The following is a 21,862-nucleotide window of genomic DNA, read 5'->3' as shown; positions in this document are numbered from 1 at the left end:
CTGATTCCATTTACCATTCTCCTAGTACACTCTGCCGCTTATTCTTTTCCAGGAAAAGCAATGGAGCAATTAAAAATGGTAGCCTTTCAGGGACTGTGTCTTGGTCTAAAAGAGTGGTCACTTAACATCAGTTTTTTGCTAACATATCTATCCTGTGGAAGAATGTCTGCCCTAAACCTAGCAGTAGAGATTGGGGGAAAGGGCACTTGATTTCTCTTTTTTCTTCTTTTTATTCACAACACACAATTAATAGGCCTTTTCTCCTTTTTAGTGCTTGGTAGTATTGAGTGGACTGGGGAGAAATAAAAGGAAGCTCTGTGAAGTAAATAAGTGAGCTCAGAAACAATTTTCTAACACTGCATGATAATGATTTTACTCCTTGGTATCAGGAATATCTGCCATCACCGAGGGTTTTTATAGCTATCAGGGAACTAATAAGAGAAAAAAAATAATCACTTGACTTTGGTGTATAAAATTAATACTAATGATAGTCATCAATAAGAATAATGAAAACTGCATATCATCCATGGATAATTACCTTATGTGTAACAACTATGATGAATGTCATTAATATTTGTCAGATTATTACTATAGATTTTATTTGATTACAACACTAAATTATGTTCAGATATGCCCAGGTTCTTCAGTTCTATGTCTGAAATCTTAAACTTGAATATCCCATTCTTTCATCATCATCTCCTTTCCTTCTAGGTTAATAATCTGGGTCAAACTCACTTTAATTCTTTGAACTTCTGTTTATCCATCAGTAAAATAAACACTGTTACAAAAGGTTATTGTGACAGCTGAATAACAATCACAAAGGCAAAGTGCTTGGCAGCGTGGCAGGCTCATTGCAGACACTGCATAAACATTCCCTTCTGCATTTTTCCTGTTTTTTTGGTCTTCAGATTCTTGACCTTTCAAGTTTCCTTCAGTTACCCTCTTGACTATATCCATAAGCTCCTCATCTCCTTGTTCTTTTAATAAATTACTTCATACTTCACACACTTTTCTGCTCCTATGCCTGAGTGCTCAGTGCAAATAAAATTACATGTTGATGGATTGGTCCCCTACAAGTTCAGTTTTTGTATCATTTGAACTTCCAATACCCTTTATCTATTCTCATATTTGTCCTTGTTTAGATCCCTCTCATTTGCACTTATTATTTCAAGAGTGTCCTCTCAAAATCCTCAATCTAAGATTCACACCTTATCATTCTCTATGGTCTGAGTGTTTGTTCCTCCTTCCCCCCAAATTGATATGTTGAAATCCTAAACTCCAAAGATGATGATATTGGGAGGCAGGCATTGGGAGGTGCTTGGGTCTTGAGGGTGGACCTTTCATGAACCAGATTAGTGCCTTACAGGGGAGGCTCTGGAGAGATCCCTAGGTCCTTCCACCATGCGAGGACACAGTGAGAAGGTGTCAGCTATGAAGCAGGAAGAGGGCCCATATCAAATGTGACCATATTGGTGACTTGCTGTTAGACTTCTCAGCCTCCACAACTATGAGCAATAAATTTCTGTTGTTATAAGGTACCTAATCTGCTATTTTGCTATAGTAGCCTGAACAGACTAAGTCACATCCTAGACAATGAATAACCTCACTGCCTATATCACAGAAAAAGTGTGATGCCTTCAAATCTGACTGTCGTTGACCAACATGGCTGCATTTGCAGAATCCTGTACTTTTTTACTGGTGTCAGGGGAATACATGTTCATCCTTCTGTTCAAGGCATATCTTTCAACTTGTGCTTTTGATGCCATGTTCTGATCATTATTCTTTAGGACCTTGCTCTATCAATTGCTCTCTTTCAGTCTTCTCTCTTTTTGTCTGTCTCTCCTGCATCTTGAGTTTCTTCTTGTCTCTTAGCATGTTCATATTTATTTTAAAAATTTTTATTTTATTTTTAATTGAGGTATAATTGATGTTTAACATTGTATTAATTTTAGGTGTGCAACATAATGATTTGGTATATATGCACATACAGGCATACCTCGTTTTATTGTACTTTGCTTTTGCTCTATTGCATTTTGCAGATACTGCATTCTTTACATATTGAAAGTTTATTGCAACTCTGCCTTGAGCAAGTCTATCGGTGCCATTTTTCTAACAGCATTATTTTTTAATTCAGGTATATACATTTTTAAGACATAATGCTATTGCACACTTAATAGACTACAGTATAGTGTAAACATACCTTTTTTTTTTTTAAAACATACCTTTTATATACCCTGGGAGACAAAAAAATTTATGTGACTTGCTTTATTGTGGGGGTCTGGAACTGAACCCCTGAAATATCTCCAAGGTATGCCTGTATGTAGGTGTGTATATATAAATATATACATATATGTATGTAAAAGTCATCACCACAACAAGTCTAGTTAACATCTATCACCACACATGTTTACAATTTTTTTCTTGTGATAAGAACTTTTGAGATTTACTTTCTTAGCAACTTTCAAATATACATACAGTATTGTTAACTGTAGTCACTGTGCCATATATTACATCCCCAAGATTTATTTCTTATAACTGGAGTTTGTACCTTTTGACCACCTTCACTCATTTAACACCCTCTCTGACAACCGTCAGTCTGTTCTCAGTATCTATGAGTTTGGTTTTTTTTTTTTAGATTCCACATATAAGTGAGACCATACAGTATTTGCCTTTCTCAGTCTGATTTATTTCACTTAGAATAACGCCCTCAGGGTCCATCCATGTTTAGCAAATGGCAGGATTTCTTTCTTTTTTATGGCTGAATAATATTCCATTGTATACATATATATATATATCTATATGTACACGTATATGCATATATTATATCATTCACAGTTTCTTTATATATTTATCTGTCAGTGGACACTTAGGTTGTTTCCATGTCTTCGCTATTGTAAATAATACTGCAATAAACATGGGGGTGCAGATATCAGATATCTTTATGAGTTAGTGACTTTGTTTCCTTTGGGTATATACCCAGAATTGGAATTGCTGGATCATATGGTAATTTTATTTTTAATTTTTTGAGGAGCCTCCATACTGTTTCTGTACTGGCTGCACCAAGGTACTTTCCCACCAACAGTGCACAAGACTTCATTTTTCTCCACATTCTTGCCAACATGTCTTTCTTTTTTTTTTTGCTCTTTCTCCGGATTGGCCACTTGCATTGGCATAAAGGGTGGCCATTGTGAAGTATATAACAATTCTTAACGCCATTAAAAAGAATTTTCTAGAACAGGACAGTCATCTTGGATATCCTTCATTACAAATTGTTACATCTTTTTTTTTTTAAATTTTTAAAAATTATTTATTTATTTATTTATTTATGGCTTTGTTGGGTCTTCGTTTCTGTGCGAGGGCTTTCTCTAGTTGCGGCAAGTGGGGGCCACTCATCATCGCGGTGCGCAGGCCTCTCACTATCGCGGCCTCTCTTGCTGCGGAGCACAGGCTCCAGACGCGCAGGCTCAGTAATTGTGGCTCACGGGCCCAGTTGCTCCGCGGCATGTGGGATCCTCCCAGACCAGGGCTCGAACCCGCGTCCCCTGCATTGGCAGGCAGACTCTCAACCACTGCGCCACCAGGGAAGCCCTGTTACATCTTTAATTACAAATTATTAGAAAAGTAAAACTGAAATTTAGGTTTTCTGTTGTGAAATGATCAAATTATTTTATGCCTAGATAACAAAGGTTCCTTCTTACTGTCAAAATGTTATGTTAACTCTGTCCTTATGGCAAATTTTTAAGACATTTTGATGAATCAGTCCTTATTTTTTATGTTATGTTCCTAAAAATCAGTTACATATTGCTATGCTTTTAAATATTACTTATATTAGTAATTATATCTTGTGCTTAAAAAATATACTTATATTCATGTCTTGTCTCACCTGACAATTTTCTTTACTTTTTTCTTTCCCTTATCACATCCTAAATTCTGAATAATAAAACTGTTAAGATGTCTTGAATTATCTGTGTGTTTTCTGGAGTGGCCACAATGGAACACAAAGATTTGCTCCCTCACCTTCTAAAGAAGAAGGATAATAGAAATAATTAAGTTTGTTTTGGTCTTCTCCAAATATAATTTATTCAAAACAATTGTGATTACCAAATTTGAGATAAAAGAAAGACTGGTGAATCACAAGAAAAGTAGTCTTTTTAGTTTAATTACGTTTGAGTAAAAAGTATGTATATGAATATACTTCGCTGATTGTAATGTTTAAGTTAAAGGAGGCATACTCGTGTTCATGCATAAATACTGGTACAATATCTACCTGTAAAGTGATTTTCTTTCTAGGTTTCCTCAGCCAGGGATAATCACAATACTTCCTAATACAAACCAGAAGTCCTAACAGTTTTTCAAGGTCGCCACTGATCAAAATATGTTCTTACTCCCACCGTAATCTTTGACTTCATTCTTATAAATTAATCGTGTGTTGTAACTTGAGAGAGAATGCTACTCTTCCATTCTGCCAGTGCTGATTAACATAATGCATTAGCCAGAGCTGTTAGGGTTATAACCGTGGCAGGGATAAATTGACTACATTTAAAAACCTGCATTGATGAGAACAATTTACAGAAAACTTAAAGGGATGTTTCTAGTGCCTGCCTACTGATGTAAGCAGGATGTCTTACCTGCCTGCAACGTAATCCTGGCAGAACTATGAAGCTGAGGTAGGACTGAAACCAAAACCTCATTGTTAGATTTAGTCCTAGATATCTTACAAATTTTATGTTATTTTTAAATAGGATTTTCCTTTCACTTTTTCCAGAAGACTGTGGTGATAAGAACAATGTAGTTTCTGGCTAACAGATAAGGCTCTGCAGCATTCTTTATGACTGTGAAAGGAAAAATGGCCTTATAAAATGCAAACTTCCGAATTCTCCAGAGAGCTTCAACTGTTTTGGCCCGAGGTACTCACTTTAGCGCTGGCTGACAATTCATCCTATTCCTTCAGGATCACAAAGGTTGTCTCCATATGAGTTTGTGGCAGCTCACACTTAATGAGATTGAGAATCTCAGTTTTCAGGGTAGATTTCACCCTAGTCTATGTAGACATAGCTAAATATTGTCAAGGTAATATTCTCAGAATATCATCAATATATGGGAAACTAAAAAATATAACTGAATGAAAATGAATGTACTACATGTTGATATTTGTGGGATGATGTCAAAATGGTACTTAGAGGTAAATTTAGAACCTCAATTACTTAGACTAAAAAAAGAAAAAAAGTTATGTGCTAAGTCAGGAATCTAGATTAGAACAACAGACTAAACAACAAAGAAGTAGGAGCAAAGCAAAATAAAAATGAGTAGAAAAAAATTAAAAAGAAATATTAGAAGTAATAGGTTAAAAAAACCAGAAGATGGTTATTGGAAAATATAATTGTGTATAAATCTTTAGCTAGAATGATCAAGGAATGAAGAGAAGAAGCATAGATAAATAATAGTTGCATCACAAAAAGGCAACATGACCTGAAATATATTAACATTAATAAAAGAAATCTTAGGAGAAGTCTATGAACAATTTTATGCCAATACATTTCAGAACTTGGATGAAATAGAAAATTTTGTAGTAAATGTAAATGAAGAGGTTGAACAAAAAATAGAGTAAATCAATAAAATCAATAAAATTGATAGAGTAAATCAATAGAAATTTATAGAATAAATTTACTCTATAAAATTTATAGAGTAAATCAATAAAAATTAAATAAATTAACTCAATAATTAAAGTCTCCCTTAACAAAGGACATCATAACTAGATGGTCTTACAGATTAATTTTATCAAATGTCTTTAAAAAAGATATTTCATATATATATATACACAAGTATATATATCTATTAATTGATATAATTGACATATAACATTGTGTAAGCTAAGATGTAAAATGTGTTTATTTGATACATTTATATAGTGCAATATAATTACCACTGTAGCATTAGCTAACACCTCTATCACAACACATAATTGTCATTTCTTTTTTGTGGTGAGACTATTTAAGATGTAGTCTCTTAGTAACTGTCAAGTATATAAGACAATATTGTTAACTATGATCATAATACTGTACATTAGATCCCCAGAACTTATTCATCATCTAACAGCAAATTTGAAAAAGATACTTCTAATATTTTTATTATGAATACCTATCTATATGTATATGTATATATTCTTTTCAGAGTAGAAACAGCAAAAACTATTCAAGTCATTTAGGAGATTCCTATTATTTTGATACAAAAACTGAATAACTATAGTGCAAGGAAATAAAATTATAGACCAATTTCATTTATGAACTGAAATAGTTTCTAAGTATATATTTACAACTCAAATTCAGGATTATGTAAAAATCAGTAATATGTCTCAATTCAATGATACATACCAGAAATGCAAGAAATTTTCAACATCCATAGATTAAAGAGGGTGAGGGATCATTTCCATAGATGCAGAAAAATGAATTGGTAAGTTTACCATTCATCAGGAGAAAAACCATTAGCAAATTAAGAGAAAAGATTTACTAACCTTCAAAAGTATATCTAAAATTTTTTTGTATCAAGCATAATGATGGTGAAATTGTACACAAATTCCCAGTAAAGTCCAGAACAAGATAAAATGCTATCATTTCTTTTCTTCATCATTGTAAGAGAGGTCTTAACCAATGCAATAAGGAAGCAAATGAGGTATAACATTGGAACAGAAGTGTGTCCGCTTCTTTTTATTCTGATGCTATAATTATTTCTATAGAAAATCCTAATCTATTAAAACTATGGGCTTAGTAATTTCCTGAAGACAAAGCAACATAAAAAAAATAACATCTCTATACACCAACAGTTGCTAACCAGAATATATAATGTGCAAAAATATTCCTATAAAAAAACATATAATTTGTAAGATATCTAGGACTAAATCTAACAATGTGCAAGACCTATATGGAGAAACATAAAATCACACTGAAGGGTGAAAAAGAATAAGCAGTGTTTACCCAGTATGTTAAATAACTCATTCCTTCTCAGTTTATAATCAAATGCAATTACAATGAAAAGTTTCTCCATGAAAGGTGTCAAGCTGTTCCTAAGTAACATGGAAAAGAAAAACGTCAAGAATAGACAAATGTTGTTACAAGAATAACCTAAAAATCCAATAAAGAGAGATCAGAATCAGTACTATGCATAAATATGTATAAATTGATATTGACAGAGATGTGGATATAAACGCATCAGTGGAACTACAAATAAGTAGAAAGAAGAACATCTAATCATTATGTGGTGCCTGGATAATTGATCATCTAAGCTTAAAAAAAAAGACACAATTATCTCAAGCTAAAACAAAGGAATTTTCCAGGTGGAGTAAAGCTTTCAATGTGAATATTTTTTTCTTCAAAAATTTAAAAGAAAATATAAGTGAATGTCTTTCTGACACGAAATTCTGGAGATTGGTTACCTCTGAGAGAGATGGATGCAAAAGTTTATGTGGAGAAGCATACAAATCATTTCAACTAAGTTAATATTCTTTTATTCTTTAAAAACGTTTTAACCTGATCTAATATCTAACATCAAATTATAGCTCAAGCTTTGATAGTTTTTTCACTGTATTATTTGCATTTTTTCTGTATGTTTGAAACACTTAAAATAACAAAATAAAGAATGTACCAATCTGGGATTACTTCCTAGACGAGAAGAATAATTTTACTCTTTCTCCAGTTGGGTAATTCTTTCTGACTAGTGAGATATAATTAAGGCCAAAGGTGAAAAAGTGGGTAGAAGCTGTAGATTTAAAATCGTCCACTTTTTTTTTTTTATAGAACAAATACATATGTATCATATAATTACAGCTTTAAGAAAGTGATAGCATTGCCCTATTATGTTTCATTTAAAATATGACCTTTTAATTATTTATTGAATAGACACAAGAAATAGTGAAAATAGGAAAAAGGTATATGTTTTGAAGGAAATTGTAGCAGATAAAATTGAAATATGAGAAGTACTTAACAATTCATAGCTTATAAATTATATAGGCTGATGTTAGCCACTGAATTGTAACTCCATGAATACATTAATGTTTCTTCTGTCTTTTCACTCAGAAATTTAAGGTGAAATAATATTTTGTTTAGTGTAAATTGTATGTGCATGATACGGATGTTAATTTTCTTTTCAACCATTTCCTCTGAAGTGGATTATAAAATCTATCTCATGAATTTTCTCTTTAAAATGTATTTTTCTGGATCAAAAGAATTTGATCCAAAAATATAGATATTAGATATTTCAGATAAACACTATTCAAATAACAGTTTATCACACATTATTTTTAATGCAACCTTAATTTTTTTTGATATTTATGAACAAAATATTGGTAAGGATAGAAAGCAAATCAAATTTTAGGGAAATAATTGCACATTCCAAGGATGGTGATAGTTATTGTATTACTTTTGTGTCTTCCAGTTGAAGGTGCCAAACAAAAATCTTTATATGTGAATATATACGTTTCCGAAGAACTTTATAGGTGCAGCAAAAAATTGTGAGGATTCTGGGTTCTCATTCCGTTGGTTAGATACCCAATGCACTTTGTATGTTTTTGTCAGTTTACTTTTTGCCTTTCGTATCAACAACTTTATCTGACTTGTCTCCTACAAGATATAGTATGGTTTGTATTTGTTTTCCATTGCTGTGTAGCAAATTACCACACACTTAGTGGCTTAAACGAACACAAATTTACTATCTCGCAGTTTCGGTGGGTCAGGAATCCAGCATGGTTTCACTGCACCCTCTGCTCTGGGTCTCACAAGGCTAAACTCACGGTGTTGGGTGGAACGGGGTTCTCATGTGGAACTCAGGGTCATCTTCCAAGCTCGTTCAGGTTATTGACAGAATTCAATCTTTGCAGTTGTAGGACTGATGGCAACTTGTTTCTTCACGCATAGCAGGAGAATTCTGACTTAACGTCTTCTAAGATGAAGTCTAATATAGCCTACTCAAAGGAGCGACTATCCCATCATATTTACGTTCTACCCACACTCAAGGGAGAGGGATAATCTATGGTGTGCCCACCAGGAGCAGGAATCTTGGGGGCAATCTTAGAGTTCTGTCTACCACTGGGTGTTTTATGTCCTGACCCTGACTTTAATATAAAAACTAATACAAAAACATCAATTAACTGATAATCTTTCTTTTCCTGTCTTTGTGTTATTGTGCCTGAGCAATTCAAAAAACTGTTTTCTGATAATAACTTGCATGGCTAGTGGTAGGTATGTTTCTGATCTTCTGAATTAAATTTGGAGAAGCAGCTAGCTATAGATTAGCTCATGTTGCTTAAGGATGGTGAAATTGTTTCTGCATTTATTTAGAGGTATATAAAATGCTGTGAACCTCATCTGTCAACAATAATAGATCACTTGATAGGAACTAGTATTTATTGAAGTAAGTAAAATTTGCACTTTTAAATAAAATTTTTGGTAATTATATTTGAAGAGCAAAATTAGTAAAATAAATAGTATATTGTCTAGGAGAGATATTAAAATTGGACTTTAAAATTTTATGGAATATTAAGATGAGAAACTCGGGGGAAATTCTTATTGTTAGACTGGATGCCACAAAAATTTATGTTCTTCTCACCTTCTTAAGTGATATCAACCTTTGGTTTAAAAAAAAAAAATGATCGTGAAGTGGATTAGTCATGGAAACATAATGCCTTTATCTTTTTTGTCTTTCTTTTTTGAAGAGCATAGAATTGAAAGTTTTATTTTTTAAACTAGAATTATTTTAGTCAGCAGTAAAGATGGTGAATTGACATAAATCACAGCAATATCTTTTTTGATCCACCTCCTAGAGTAATGGAAATAAAAACAAAAATAAACAAATGGGACCTAATGAAACTTAAAAGCTTTTGCAAAGCAAAGGAAACTACAAACAAGACAAAAAGACAACCCTCAGAATGGGAGAAAATATTTGCAAACGAATCAATGGACAAAGGATTAATCTCCAAAATATATAAACAGCTCATGCAGCTCAATATTAAAAAAACAACCCAATCCAAAATTGGGCAGAAGACTTAAATAGACATTTCTCCAAAGAAGACATACAGATGGCCAAGAAGCACGTGAAAAGCTGCTCAACATCACTAATTATTAGAGAAATGCAAATTAAAACTACCATGAGGTATCACCTCACACCAGTTAGAATGGGCATCATCAGAAAATCTACAAACAGCAAATGCTGGAGAGGGTGTGGAGAAAAGGGAACCCTCTTGCACTGTTGGTGGGAACGTAAATTGATACAACCACTATGGAAAACAGTATGGAGATTCCTTAAAAAACTAAAAATAGAGCTACCATATGACCCAGCAATCCCACTACTGGACATATACCCAGAGAAAACCATAATTCAGAAAAGACACATGCATCCCAATATTCATTGCAACACTATTTACAATAGCCAGGTCATGGAAGCAACCTAAATGCCCATCAACAGACAAATGGATAAAGAAGATGTGATACATATATACAATGGAATATTACTCAGCCATAAAAAGGAACGAAATTGGGTCATTTGTAGAGACGTGGATGGATCTGGAGACTGTCATACAGAGTGAAGTAAGTCAGAAAGTGAAAAACAAATATCATATATTAACACATATATGTGGAACATAGAATAAAGGTACAGATGAACTGGTTTGCTAGGCAGAAATAGAGACACAGATGTAGAGAACAAACATATGGACACCAATGGGGGAAAGGGGGGGTGGGTTGAATTGGGAGATTGGGATTGACATATATACACTAATATGTATAAAATAGATAACTAATAAGAACCTGCTGTATACAAAAAAGTTAAATTAAAAAAAATTAGTGAAGATCACAAAATACAAATGGATAAATAAAAATTCTGTATTTTGTGTTATTGGCCAGTTTCAGGACCTGGTGTGTTAATGGGGAGAGACTTCAAAGAAAAACAATAGAAAAATTCAAGTCTATTTCGAGCATATGTGGACCCTTCAGACATAATCCTGTAATAGGATAGAAGTATGGTCAGAAGAAATGCGTTAAATAAAGAAAAAAAAATTTAGAATTACTTTTGAGGGACAGGGAACCCAGGTGCGAACTCTTGTCAGTCTGGGTAGGTTATTAGCTCTCGTCACATTATCAGACCCATAAAATGCAATGAGTATGACGTCTTCACACCTCTAACCTCGATGCCCTCCTCCTCTCATTCCCAGGAGGGATTAAAAAAGAAGTTGAGATATGAAATTCTAGATGTAGTTCTACTGTCAATGCAGATCCTCTTGCATTTAGTGGCCTCTACTGTAATGCAAATTATAATTTTGATCTGAATGCTTCTAATTTTTAACCAGCATTTATACTTAAGCTGACATGATTTTACAAAAGATTTTAGATTTACCTAACTTCCAAATTTAATAGTATAATTTTTGTAAGGAATAGAAGAAACATCCTTTATCAATGGTGACACAAAAAAGGGATAGTACGTGGAGGGATAATGGATAATTCTACCCAAATAAATTCTCAAGAGTTTGAGATATGCTTACATCCTGATAAGAATGGAAAATGTTGAGATTCTTACTTTTAACACTTTTTATGATGGATGTTATAGACTGTGGTCAATTTTTTTCTTTCACAAAGATTTAGATATCCATTTATATCTGATGGCTATATATGTTTTCACTTTACAGCATTGTACAGAACCTGAATCAGAACTTTACTTTGGTACATTAGTACAGTTCTTTTTGGCACATTATTGCAATTAAATATTTTAGTTAATAGGTGATATAGAGGCAACTATAGATATATTTAGAATCATCTTGGCAAAAAAAAAGTCGAAGGTTTTAAGGAAAATCATATCACTCATCTCTTGCATTATGTTGAAATGACACTGAAGCCATTTGCTAGAAATATAGTAGGTATTATTTATAGATTTCAGTCAATTTTAAGCAATTGATCTTAGTTTTTGTAACAATGACATTTGGGAAGTGTATCATGTATTTTCAGAAATTAGAAATAATGTCTTAAATTAAGCCAAATTCTTTTGAGATATACCATGCTAACAAGGAGACAGGGAATTAATGTTTGAAATAAAATGAACATATTAAAATGTGCTAAGCTGAGTTTCAGTTAAAATTAGAAAAAAGGAATAATAAGGTTACAAAAAAGCAACTACTTTCCTACATATTGAATAATATCTTCAGCAACCCAAACTAATTGGTCTAAGTAACAAACTAGCTAATAAGTAGTTTAAAGATAGAATACAGAAATGCAGATAATTGCTCGTGTTCCTTTGAAGAAGTGAGTGGTATTCTTTTTCATCTTTTTCATTTCCAAAAGGAAATATGCCAAGCTACTTATGTCTGGTGAATTAATCTGAACTCAAAATTAATCAAGCTTTTTTTTCCTTCTTAGCATATTCAATTGTTAAGTGTAAATGACTGGAGTCAATTTTTAAAACCCCTGGAATTAAAATTGGGAAAGTGGAGGAGTATTAATGATAGTGCAGTAGACTTTGATTGGGGCAAAAGTTCAGAAAAAGAATAGCAAGTCCCTGAATTAAGCACTATAACTGGAATGTTTATATTAGCAAGCTATAATCATTCAGAAACATATGAAATCAAGCAAAGTATCTATAAGTTAAGATGTAGTCAGTTAAAATAGCAATACAACTTCTAATGGATTCATTCTCCATTCCACTGCCAGCTCTGTTAGTTATATTTGACAAAGCTTAATCCACCAAAGCAATGTAGTCTCCACTTTTCCTATCTTTATTTTCTGTTATATTGGGATATTGATTGACAAAAGATATATTCCAAAGAATATTTTGTCAAAAATTTTATCATGAAGAGTAGATATGTTTCTGATTTTGCCACTTACCTGCTATGAGATGTTCAGGAAAGGTCTCTCTGGTAAGATGACATTTGAACTGAGACCTGAATGGTGCAAAGAGGCCAGTCCTACAAAGGTCAGGAAGAAATAGTTATAAGCAGAGGGAAGAGACTATGCAAAGTTGAGAATGAACTTAAAGTGGTGAACTGGAAGTCAGGGGCCACATCATGTTGGCTTTTGTGCGTCAAAGTTAGGATTCTGAATTTTATTCTTAGGGTAGTGAGAAGGGCAACCACTGAAAATTTAATGTAGTTTTTCATGTAAAATATATAATGCACATCAAAGAGTGTGTATCTACCACTTAAATTAGGAAATAGAATGTTGGCAAATAATGCTGAAGCCCACTTATTTGCTTCCCAGTGGGACACAACTCCCCATCTCCCCACCAGCCCGAATTTTTTTAAAATTAATTTTTATTGGAGTGTAGTTGCTTTACAATGTTGTGTCAGTTTCTGTTGTACAGCAAAGTGAACCAGCTATATGTATACATATATCCCCTCTTTTTTTGGATTTCCTTCCCATTTAGGTCACCACAGAGCATTGAGTAGGGTTCCCTGAGCTATACAGTAGGTTCTCATTAGCTATCTATTTTGTACATAGTATCAATAGTGTATATATGTCAATCCCAATCTCCCAATTCATCCCACTCCCCTCCCCCACCTGGTATCCATATGTTTGTTCTCTATGTTTGTGTCCCTATTTCTGCTTTGCAAATAGGATCATCTGTACCATTTTTCTAGATTCCACATATATGCGTTAATATTTGTTTTTCTCTTTCTGACTTCACTCATGGACCTAAAGACTGTCATACAGCCTGAATTTAAAATTTTGCATTTCCTAGACTTTCTTCCTAGTTATTTCATATGCTATAATTCGTGGTTTAGTTTTCCATCTTTTGAACTATAAATATTGGATTCACACTGTATATATTCTTCTGTGACTTGCTCTTTTAGCTCAACATTATATACTTGTATTTCATTCATTTTTCTTGCTGAATAGTATTTCATTCTATTACTACACCACAATTTATTTATCCATTATATTATTGATTGATATATGACCTATCCCCTTCCTTTTTTTGCTCTAAAAAAATGAATAAACTGTGTACTGTGCTATGAGTAAACTTGTATACTGATGCACATACATAAGAGTCTTCCTAGAGAATTGTTGGATGTAGCCTATGTGCATCTCCAATTTTATGAGGAAATACCAAATTGTTTTACCAAGTGAATGTATCAATTTATGTATGCATCAGCAGAGGATGGGAGTCCCATTTATCAAATTTTAATTTTTTAAAATGAATTCAATGAAGTAAAATATTAACTGTTTATGGTTTTACACTGGATTTCTCTGAATGTCAATGAGGTCAAGCACATTTTTAATGCTTTTTTTTGGGGATTCGTCATCTTTTCTTAATTTGTAGATACATGTGGTTTTAAGACATATTCTAAATATGAGCCTTTTTAGTTTTATTTGCTGCAGATATCTTTCACTCGTGTGTCTTTTAATTCTGTAAATGATGTCTTTTGGCAAATATAAATTTTTATTTTAATTAAGCCTAATTATGAACGATTTATCTTATGATTAAAGCTTTCATAATCTTGTTTAAAATACTTTTAATACCCCAAGTCATGAAGTTTATTCTGGTATATTACCTTCTAAAAACTTTATTATTTTGCCTTTTACACATATTTACTATGAATCAATTTTAGTGTTTGGCATGAGTGTAACTTTTCTTTTTTGCATGTGGATCTGCAGTTATGTGGCTTTGACTCTTACTCATAATTGATTATTTCCTTGTGTGTTTAGGGATATATTTAATTCAAAAATCACTGCTCTGTTTTCCCATATTTGTTGTAATTCAGTGGTCCACACGCTCAATAATTGTCCCTCCTTTGTAGATGCTCTCTCTCATTTCTCATTTTTTTAGTCTTTACTTTTTGAATTATTATTTTAAAATATTAGGTGTATGTTTCCTTTTTTCTTTTGGAGGGAGGCTTGGGATGGGTTCCCTAAAACTCAGAAAGGATTTGTTATATCAGTTCTGGACAACTTTTGGTCATTACCTCTTTACATAGTATGTTCTCTCATTCTGTCTCTCATCTCCATCTGTCCTCCATTGAGATGTATGTTGACCAATCTCACTTGATCTTCTATATCTTCTAACCTATGTTCAGTTTTTCATCTTTGTCTCTTGGTGAATTTATTCCAATTTGGATTCCAGTTTACTAGTTTCTCTCCACATACGACTAGTCTAGTTAATACAAGCATTGTTTCTATTATCTATTATATGCTTTATTTCTAGATACATATGTATCTGGTTATTTTTCTAATATGCCTGGTGTATACTGATAATCTTTTATTCTTTGGTCTTCTTTTCAACCTCTTCTTTTTATTTGTTTAAGCATATTTATTTCATATTATTTTTCTCATAATTCTAATATCTGCAGTAATTGTGAGTCATTCTATACTGCATGGCCTTTGCTAAATCTTATTCATGATTGTTTATTTCTTTGTGAGTTTAATGATTTTATATACTGTAAGTTTATATGGTAGGTAGAATAATGGCCTCCAAACATGTGCATGTCCTAGTTCCCGGAACCTGTGGCTATATTACTTGACATGGCAGAGGGACTTTGCAGATATGATTGACATTATGGACCTTGAGATGGAGAGATATTCCTGGATTATTTGGGTAGTCCAAGGCTAAGCACAGGAAATTAATAAGCCAAAGAGAAAGGCAGAAGAGAAGGAAGGAGAGATGAAAGATAAGAAGGGATAGAAGCACAATTACTGACTTTTAAGATGAAGGGAATCGTAAACAAAAGAATGCCAGTAGTCTCTAGAGGCTGAGAATGGACATAAGCTGACAACAGCAAGGAATTGTGTCCTTGGTCCTAAAAGAATAACACTATCCTGATTTTGTGTTTATATTTACTTTGGTTATTAAAAGATAAATTTATCATTTATTTTATTAAAGGTAAATTGCTTGGCTTTAGTTCTGTTTTGTTTTTAACTTTTAAGAAAAGGTTATCAGACTTTCAGTTTCTGTTTTTAAAAAACATGTAAAAAACTTGAAAGACCACTTCTACTCTCATAAGAAGAAAAACACTGAACAAACTGAATATCAACAACTATTCTTAGATCCATCATTGGCAAATTTCTGCTCTGTAAACTGGAGAGACAGGTGAATACAGAGAATCATAGCTTATGTGGAGTAAAAACCACAAGAGCCAGTTACTGGTAGGAATATATAAATAGTAATTAACAAATTGCTAGAGGCTAAACATGGACTATCTTAATAAAAAACTCCTGGGGCCCAGCCTTAGGGGTACTTCCACACTTTTGTGAGTTTTACATCCAGGAACCCCATCAAGTGCTCATAATGAAGATTTGAGAAAAATGCTTCCTGCTTCTGACAGATGGAGGTGAAAAGTAACCAGTTAAAAATATGCCCAGAAAGTTCTGTTCTCTGTAACAAAGGCCTGTCCTCAAGGGAAATAATCTACCAGAATCTAATTAACAAAGGGAAAGAGGAAAACCCAACTTTATCCCCATCTAGCCTTTCTGACTCAACTAGGGGGGACAAATAACTGAGAAGCACTTGTGAAGGTCATAACTCAGGGGCCTAGTAAAAGGATGACATCTAATCATATGACTAGAGAACATTTCTCTTCCCCCAAACTTTACCACCACATCAACAAGGCTTCTGTATAATGGAATTATAGCTGAAACTGCAAGGCTCAGACTGTTTAAGACTAGAATATGCATTCTTCTCAAGCTCACATGGAACATTCACCAAGATAGGCCACATTCTGTACCATAAAACAGGGCTCCCCAACCCCCAGGCTATGGACCGATATCTATCCGCAGCCTGTTAAGAACCGGGCTGCACAGCAGGAGGTGAGCAGTGGCGGGTGAGCAAGCGAAGCTTCATGTGCCGCTTCCCATTGCTCTCCATTGCTCGCATTACTGCCTGAACCCTCCCCTCCTTCTGGTGCGTGGAAAAATTGTCTTCCACAAAACCGGTACCTGGTGCCAAAAAAGTTGGGGACTGCTGCCATAAAACACACCTAACAAACATAAAAGAATAGAAGCTATGTAACGTATGTTTTCAGACCACAGTGGAATTAAAATAGAAACCAATAACAAAAGGATAGCTGGAAACTCCAAAGATATTTGGAGATTAAACAACACACAACAATAACACATGGGTCAAAGGAGATATCTCAAAACAAATTTAAAAATATTTTGAACCAGATGAAAATGAAAATACAACTTATCAAAAATTTTCAGATGCAGTGAGAGCAGTACTTAGAGGAAAATTTATAGTTAGAAATGCATATATTATAAAAAAGAAAGATCTAAAAATCAGTAATTTAAGCTTCCACCTTAGAAAAGTAGAGAAAGAACAACTAAATCCAAAGTAAGCAGAAGAGAAATAATAAAAGAGCAGAAATCAATGAAATAGAAAACAGGAAATCAGTAGAGAAAATCATATTTATGAAAAGATCAATAGAATTGATAAATCTCTAGCCCAGTTAATCAAGAAAAAAAGAGAAAATAATAATTACTAATATCAAAAATGAAAGAGGAGGCATCTCTAATAATCCCATGGACACTAAAAGGATAATAAAGGAATATTATGAACAACTCTATTTGATAACCTAGATGAAATGGATCAACTCCTTGAAAGACAATTTACCAAAACTCACTCAAGGAGAATTAGATAATCTGAATAGGCTATATATCTGGCTATATCTGTTAAATGAATTGAATCAACAATTAATAACGTTTAAAAAGAGAAAACACCAGGTCTAGATGGTTTCACTGGTAAATTCTACCAAACATTTAAGTAGGAATTGATACCAATTCTCTATAATTTCTAATGGAAAATAGAAGCAGAGGGAAAACTTCCTAACTAATTCTCTGAGGACAGCATTATCCTAATACCAATACAATATAAATATATTGTGAGACAGAAAAGCTACAGAAAGGTATCTCTCATGAAAATAAATGTAAATATCTTCAACAAAATATTAGTGAATCAATTCTTACAATGTATAAAAAGAATTGTACATCAAAAATGAAAGCCCATGATCAGATGGCTTCACTGGTGAATTATGCAAAACATTCAAAGAAGACGTTTTCTTTCATAGATCTTGCTTTTGGTGTTGTACCTAAAAATTCAACCCTAAATGCAAGGTCACCTAGATTTTCTCCTATGTTATCTTCTAGACGTTTTACGGTTTTGTGTTTTACATTGAATCCTATGACCCCTTTTGAGTTAATTTTCGTGTTAGGTGCAAGGAATGTGTCTAAATTTTTTTTTTTTTGCATGTAGATCAGCTGTTCCAGCACCTTACATTGAAAAGATTATCGTTTCTCCATTGAATTGCCTTTGCCCTTTTGTCAAAGATTGGTTAATTATATTTGTGTGGGTCTAGTTCTGGGCTCTCTGTACCATTGATCTGTTTGTCTATACTTTTCTTTAATGGTACACTGTCTTGATTACTGTGGCTTGACAAGGAATTTGAAGTTGGGCCTTGTCAATCCTTCAACTCTGTTCTTCTCCTTTAATATTGTGTTGGCCACTCTGGGTCTTTGCCTCTCCATACAAACTTGAATATCAGTTTTATAATATCCACAAGATAACTTGCTGAGATTCTGGTTGGGATTTCATTGAATCTGTTGGTCAAGTTGGGAATAACTGACATCTTAACAATATTGAATCTTCCTATCCATAAACACGGTATATCTCTGCATTTATTTATATCTTCTTTGATTTCTTTCATTAGAGTTTGAAGTGTTCCTTGTACAGACGTTGTACATATTTTATTAGATTTATACCTAAGTATTTCAATTTTTGGTGCTACTGTAAATGGTATTGTGTTTTTAATTCCAAATTTGAAATGTTCATAGCTGGTAGAAAATCACCTTGTGATTTTCTACCTGACAGTGATCAGGTGTGTATGATTCCAACCATATAACATTCTGGAAAAGGCAGAACTATAGAGACAGTAAAAAGATTGGTAGTTGCTAGGGGTTCAAAAGGATGAAGAGCAGTAAGGATGCATAATTAGGGTGGAGAAACTATTCTGTATGGTACTATAATGGTAGATACATGACATTATGCATTTTTCAAAATGCACACAACTATGCAACACAAAGAATAAACCTTAATGTAGTCTTGGACTTTAGTTAATAACAATGCATCAATATTGATTCATTAGTTGTAACAAAAGTATCACACTATGCATAACGTTAATAATAGGGGAAACTTTGTGGGAGTGAGGGGGTATGTAGGAACTCTCTGCACTGTCTGCTCAGTTTTTCCCTAAATTTAAAATTACTCTACAAACAAAGTCTATTAAGAAAAGAAGGCAAAAAAGAGTTGCCAGACTACATCTTCTAGAGTTGTTTTTATTCCATGTTTTGCATATGAAAGCAATTCATATTTGACTATTAGATACTATTCCACTGGTGACTGAACCACAGTTTACTCATTCTTCTGTGTTCTTTTGGAAATGTTTCTAGGATTTTTATTATAAATAGTGCTGCTATGAACATTCTTACGTATGTCTCCTGGTCTGTTTTGTGAAGAGTTTCTCATTGTCATATCTAAGAGTTGACTTGCTGGAGTACTATCCTAATTTATACTTCTGCCAGCAAAGCATAAGAAATACTGTCTTCAATTCCTGTAATGTTAGACATCTTCGTTTTTGACAATCAAGTGGTGAAAATGTTTTTTTTTGTTCCATTTCCCTGTTCATTAATGAAGATGACAATCTATACATACATTTATCAATATGTGCTTTTTTCCTCTTCTTTAGAATGACTGTTCATATCTTTAATTAGGTTGCCTTTTTAACAAATATTGTTTTATATGTTCTTAATTCTGTTTTTTAGCATTTGTTGTAAATATCTTACACCTTAGTTTTTAAGTCTTTAAATTAATAGTTCTTAATTTAAAATAAATTTACATATTATTTATTTTAGAGTTAGCACTCCTTTCTGTCATGTTTAAGAAATACCTCCTTACCACAAAGCCAGAGAGATAGTTTTCGCTAACAGTTTTAAACTTTTGTTTCTGACATAGTCATCCCTCAGTATTTGCAGGGAATTGGTTCCATGACCCCCTTGGATACCAAAATCCAAGGATGCTCAAGACCTTTATATAAAATGAAGTAGCACACTCGGTCTTCTTTATCTGTGGGTTCTGCATCGGTGGATAAGAGGGCCAACTGTATAAGTAATTGATTCATCTGGAATTTTTTTTGTGTGTATATAAGGTAGGGATACAATTTCATTTTTTCCCTTATTTATTTTCAGCCTCACTTATAATAGATCCTTCTTCACTGATGTGGTAGACCATCTCAGTTATGTATCAAATTACATATATGCTTATTTCTGCTTTATTGCATTGTTCAATTTGTCTATGCCTAAAGTAGTACTACAGTGTCTCGATTACTATAGCTTTAGAAGAAGACCCAAATCTTAGCAGGGTAATTCCCCCTCTGTGCTCTTCTTCAAAAATGTTTAGCTATTCTTGGTCTTTGCATATCCGTATAATTTAAAAATTAGTTTCTCAGTTCCAGTTAGAAAATACCCTGTTAGGATTCAGACTGGAATTGCATTGTGGGTAGAGATGAGTCTGGGGAGAATTGACAACTTTATAATATTAAGTATTGCCATCCATGAAGACTGTATATCTTTCTTTAATTTTTTTCAGTTTTAGATTTTTCCCACAGTTTATAAACATCTTTTGTTAGAGTTATTCATCAGTATTTGATCTTATTGTAAATGATGTCTTATTTTTGCCTTCTAGATGATTCTTGCTTGTATTTAGAGATGCAGTTGATTTTTGTATTTTGATCATATGTCTAGCCACTGTGCTAAATTCTATATGCACTGTTTTGTGTGTAAGTATGAAGGAAGGAGTGTGCACAGAATGGGAAGCACAATAGAGGTAACTCAATCCATTTTCTTGAAAAAATCCTTCTGAGGTAAGACTTTTAAAAACATTTTTAAATATTAAAAGGAAGACAAGCTAACAAAAATTCAAATTATGGAGAAGCACGTAAAGGAAAGGGACTCTGTATTATATAATTCACTCTATGGAAATAATTATTTACAGTGTATCCTTCTAACGCTTATTCTTTTTCTCTCCCTTACTACACCTTTTGTGTATATATAGGTTGTTAGTAAACTGGGATAACAATTTACAGATTATTTTATTTCAAATAGCTATTTGGACTGTTAAAATGTCAAACTGATGTGCATTTTTATTATGATTCAAAACTGTGATCCATTGCCTTATTCAAAAGCACTCTAGTTTAAGGATCGTAAGTTTTACTATGATCCATAATATGATTCATCATAAGTCTTAAATCATCTACTCTAGTTTCTACTTATCCTATAAAAAGGGAAAATGCTTTGGACAACTGCATCAATCTTGTCTGAGCTGATATATTAGACACAGCTCACCACAATATTATGAATCATTTTATTCCAAGGCAAGACGTTTTTTTGATGCTATGTTCAGAGAGTCACCTTGCCAAAAATAACATAAAGAGAGTTATCTTAATTACAGCCTCAGCCTTTACTGAACATGCCTTCTGGTGCTAATAGTTGCCATGCATTTACTTCTCATCCGATTTGTATCTACCATAACTAAACTGCTTCATGGTTGCCTACTAGTTTTTCCTTTTCATTAATATTCCCTCTTTTCAAAACTAGATTTATCTCACTATAGAATTTCTATTTTCTACTATCTTGTATTTCATATCTGTACTTTTCTTGCTTCACTCTTCTTTTAATCTGGTTTGATTTTTTTGATACTGCTTTGCTTGTGATCATCTGATATAATCTAGTCTGAGTTTGTTTTTGTTCAAACTGAATGCAATTTTTAAAGATTTTTAAAAATGAAAAGCACCAAATTGTATTATTTTAATTGCTCCAAATTACCATGATAATGAATTCTCTCAAATTGG

General features: G+C 33.1%; 1 long non-coding RNA gene across 1 annotated transcript in view; it reads left to right on the top strand.

The window, feature by feature from the left end:
- The first annotated feature begins 216 nt into the window (after positions 1–216).
- LOC309663239 overlaps positions 217–21,862 on the top strand; it is a 150,260-nt gene continuing 128,614 nt past the window's right edge. The window contains exon 1 of the long non-coding RNA XR_014265169.1: positions 217–3,590. This is a non-coding gene — a long non-coding RNA (uncharacterized lncRNA). The remainder of the gene's footprint in view (positions 3,591–21,862) is intronic.

This window comes from Balaenoptera physalus (genome assembly GCF_965194825.1).
Source record: "Balaenoptera physalus genome assembly, chromosome: 6".
Taxonomy (NCBI): domain Eukaryota; kingdom Metazoa; phylum Chordata; class Mammalia; order Artiodactyla; family Balaenopteridae; genus Balaenoptera; species Balaenoptera physalus.
The sequence above is the reverse complement of the archived record's forward strand: the minus strand, read 5'-3'. Positions and strand labels throughout refer to the sequence as shown.